General features: G+C 39.2%; 1 pseudogene; it reads right to left on the bottom strand.

Moving 5' to 3' along the window:
• Positions 1 to 1,230: 1,230 nt before the first annotated feature.
• LOC102410043 lies at positions 1,231 to 2,815 on the bottom strand (annotated as a pseudogene).
• Between the last annotated feature and the right edge of the window lie 1,911 nt (positions 2,816 to 4,726).

Genomic DNA, 4,726 nt, shown 5'->3' with positions numbered 1-4,726 from the left:
CTCTCCATTCAAATGGGTTTATCTTTCCTTTTCTCTTTTTCCTTTCACTTATCTTCTTTTCACAGCTATTTGTAAGGCCTCCTCAGACAACCATTTTGCCTCTTGTTTTCCTTTTCTTGGGGATCATCTTGATCACTGCCTCTTGTACAATGTCATGAACCTCCATCCATAGTTCTTCAGGCACTCTGTCTTTCAGATCTAATCTCTTGAATCTATTTCTCACTTCCACTGTATATTTATAAGGGGTTTGATTTAGGTCTTACCTGAATGGTCTAGTGGTTTTCCCTACTTTCTTCAATTTAAGTATGCATTTGACAATAAGGATTTCATGATCTGAGCCACAGTCAGCTCCCAGTCTTATTTTTGCTCACTGTATAAAGCTTGTCCATCTTTGGCTGCAAAGAATATAATCAATCTGATTTCAGTGTTGACCATCTTGTGATGTCCATGTGTAGAGTCTTCTCTTTTGTTGTTGGAAGAGGGTATGTGCTAGGACCAGTGCATTCTCTTGGCAAAACTCTGTTAGTCTTTGCCCTGCTTCATTCTGTACTGCAAGGCCAAATTTGCCTGTTACTACAGGTATTTCTTGACTTTCTACTTTTGCATTCCAGTCCCCTATAATGAAAAGGACATCTTTTTGGGGTGTTAATTCTAGAAGGTCTTGTAGGTCTTCATAGAACCATTCAACTTCAGCTTCTTCAGCTTTACTGGTCCAGGCATAGACTTGCATTACTGTAATATTGAATGGTTTGCCTTGGAAACAAACAGAGATCATTCTGTCATTTTGGAGATTGCACCCAAGTACTGCATTTCAGACTCTTTTGTTGACTATAGAAGGAACATTAACTATTAGCCCAAAGTTATGCACTGTCTTGCTGGGATTACTTAAGCCCAAAGTAACTGCTCTATTAAATAAGAACAGATCATAAGACCATCATAGGTAATATATCAAAGAAAATCTGGTAAATGCACTCTTTGTTACTAAAAACAAACAAAAATAAGAGTTACAGCAAGAAATTGTGATGAAGCAAAACTATAGGATTAATATATACTTCTACAGAATAGTTTGGAGAAATTGGTATATGGAGACAAAGAAAGTTCCTGTGTTTAACATCTTTTGATCTTGGATTAACAATCAAACTCAAATGGTACTGCTGCTGTTGTTATTTATTTGTTAAGTCATGTCCATCTCTTTGTGATCTCATAGACTGTAGCCTCCTAGGCTCCTCTGTCCATGGGATTTTCCAGGCAAGAATACTGAAGTTAGTTGCTGTTTCCATTTCTAGTGGATCTTCTCAATCCACAGTTCTTAGCACTCTATTCAAGTGATCGCTTGGAATACCGTGTATATTTGTTTTAGTCCCCAAGATTTCCAGTTCCTCCACAAAATTCTGCTGCAAAATGGTTCTTATTTCCTTAGTGAGGGAAGGCTTATTCTTCAGTTTTCCTTGTATGTATCTGGTTGTCATTTAATTTCTGTTCATTTTCCCTTACATGTGCCATTGTTAGACTTGACTTCACATCCACTGTCTGGGGGGCTGGAGCATTCATAGGTACAGTTGAGGCAGTTGGCTTAGATTCAAAAGTCTTCTTTTGGGTTACAGGTTACAGGATTACAAGATTCCCTTATGGTTCACTGTCACTATTTAATGATTTAGTGGCGAACTCTTTAATCTGCTGTCTCTGAGTGATAATCGGCTCGTTCTGCTCCTGGAATCTCGGCCCTAGCTCTTCTATCCTTTTCTTGTAGAAGACATTACTTGTACTTTGATCATCTATCATTGAGGTTCGAAGTTTCTGTCTATGTGACAGGAGCCGGCTCTTTTCTTTCTTGTGTTCTTAAGGAAGAGCCTGACCTCCTTCCACTTGCTTTCCTGACTGTCAAGTAGCTGCAATCACATTTTGGAAATCATGGGGATGCTGAGGACGTTCTTCTTTAAACTCATGTGCATCTTTTAGCATGCCTATGTTAGACTTGATCTGCATATTGGGCGTCTTGATTTCTGACAATTGATATTCTAATGTTGAGTTCTTTGAAGTCAGTCCTTTAAACTCCTTCATAAACATTTCCTTGACTTTTTTCATTTCATCAACTAGTTTCTTCTTTTCTTCTTTCCATCTATCAAATAACTTCAAAAATTCTTCCTCTTTTGTTTTCTGTATTTCATATTCCTTAGAGAATTTGACTGCATGTGCATGCTGTGCCGCCTGTAGCTGAGACTTGGTGAGCCGCAACTTCAACATGTCATCTCACTTTGGAGCTTGTCCGTCTGCGTCCTTGTCTTATACTCAGGATGTGAATCTTCAGGGTGGCAGCACTGAATATGACTTTGTAGGAAAGCTTGGTTCATAAAAGCCTTGTCACAACAATGGCACTGGTAATAGCTGGCTTTGGCCTCGATCATCTGCGCCGGGTAGGCATCAACTTCTTCCTGCGTTTACACTCTTCCTTGAGCAGCTTGATCTTGTCTGTTTGCTTGGCGAGGAGCTTCCCGCTCTTCTCGCCCCCAGCCAGGCTCGAGCATAGCCGCTCCTCCAGGTCGTACAGCTGCGAGGTGCGGAACTCCTGCGAGTGCAGCAGGTACTTGATGGTGAGCTGCTCCAGGTGGATGAGCTTTAGCAGCACCTGGTCCACCCATGACTGGCAGCTTGGATATTTCTCGTCCTCCACCTTGCAGAAGGTGATGTTCTCCTGCAGCATGAGCACGTCCATGGCACCAGCCACCTTGTCCACTTTGATGGTGTTCAGCCGCCGCCAGTCCACCCTCTCCAGTCACAGTCGGAACTGGAAGGAGGGCAGGGAATAAGCCAGGTGGTGGGATTAATGTTGCTGACATGTTCATCAAAAATTGAACGAAAAAAAGATTTAAAGTGTATAGATGTGGATGATGACGACTGGGACATATCATCCTTAGAGGAAGAGAAATCTATGCAGAGAAGTGTTGGGAGAGAAGGAACGTCCTCCCCCTGTGAACAATGAGTCTAATTCTACTCAAGTGCCAATGCCTGGGGTGCAACTAACCTGAAAGGGCCGATGGAAGAAGGACCTCAGGATGAATCCAGTACACTGAAAAGCAGCTTAGTAACTGACCGATTGGAGTGACTCTTTAGACGTGTAACTGTCACCCTGTGCGACAGGAGGTCCCTCCAGACTTCAACAGTATTTGGTATCACAGTATTTCAGCACTGCCTACGCAACTATAATTGTCCTGCCTGACAGTATCTCCTGCAGTAACAAGGAAACTGGCTCTCAGAGAACAAGAGTCTCTTCAATGGCACCTAATGCAATGTTAAAAAAAAAAAGCAAATTGTCAACAGCATTTTGAAGCATATAAAGGTGTTTAATACTGCTATTGCTTAAAAATAATGTGTCACTGAAGTCATAAAAAGTTTTTTCTTTGGAATGGTACTCTAGGTGTATTTTTTTCAACTAATTTTTAAGTGAACTCTTTTTTTAAACTGATAGCAGATTTTATTTTAAACTTTTTTTTAAAAAAATGATCTTTCTTATGTACATTTTCATGTTGGAAGTATTTTATTACAAAGTTCTATTAGTATCCTGAAAATGGAATTGGTGGAAATTAGTGAAATTTTAAGAGTGGACAGCTTATTTTTCATCTAGAAGTAAGTTTAGAGTTAATAAAAATATAGCTAGGCCCATGTTGACTACATTTTCCAGAAGTAGTTTTACCATATGCAGCTTTGTGCCATTGTAAAGCATGTTGTTTTAGAACTTAAAATACTATTTCTGCAGCATAAACTTGATCTTGGATATTTTATGAATATAAAGTAGCCATTTTAAATATCAATTAATTTATCAGACTATGAATAGAAGAGATTGAGTCAATACTGAATTCATACGTCTATGGTTTTTTTTTTTTCCACTTTTTTAAATGTCCAGCCTGCATTAGAAAATACCTCAAAACTAATTTTGTTATATTCTTAATAGTGACATCATCAATAGTCAACATGTTCATATAAGCTGGTTTTTGCATTTTTTTATACTTTATGGTGCTATCTGTACTCTTGTTTTCCCCACCAAAGTAATATTTTTTTAAGTAATATTTTAACTAAATGGTCTGTGAGGATTTGGATGTCTTCATTTTGTCCACCTTTCAAGTAAAACCCTCTATGACACACACGCACGCACAATATATAGGAATTGATTATAGTTTAAATGGGGCCTTCCTGGGTGGCTCAGCAGTAAAGAATCTGCCTGTGATGACGAAGATGCAGGAGATCCCACAGGTTCAACCCTTGGGTCGGAAAGATCCCCTGGAGGAGGGCATGGCAACTCACTCCATTATTCTTGTCTTGGAGAATCCTATGAACAGTGGAGCCTGGCAGACTACAGCTCACAGAGTTGGACACAAGTGAAGCAACTGAACACATAGTTTAAATGTCCTAAGTCCAATACAGTTTATTCAATTTTACACATAAAAGATGAACGTAATATGCTATAAGGAGGTGATAACTGTGTTTGTCATTGAACCGTGCAGACAAATTTCCTAATGCTGAGTTCATTGCCTTTTCTTTTCTCTTTGCATCTCATCCTGGCTTAGTTTCTCTGACTTGCACTTCATGTTATTTATCACCCAACATCATGGTTTCTTCCATGTGTAACAGGCAGAAACTAGAACTGTTTATGCTGAAAAGATAGTTATAAGAAAGCTCTTCATTACAGCAACATTTTCATTACAGATTCATATTTTAGCATGTATTTTAA

Source organism: Bubalus bubalis, chromosome 7, assembly GCF_019923935.1.
Source record: "Bubalus bubalis isolate 160015118507 breed Murrah chromosome 7, NDDB_SH_1, whole genome shotgun sequence".
NCBI classification, from domain to species: domain Eukaryota; kingdom Metazoa; phylum Chordata; class Mammalia; order Artiodactyla; family Bovidae; genus Bubalus; species Bubalus bubalis.
Note: the sequence above shows the minus strand (reverse complement) of the source record. Positions and strands in the feature narration are given on the sequence as shown.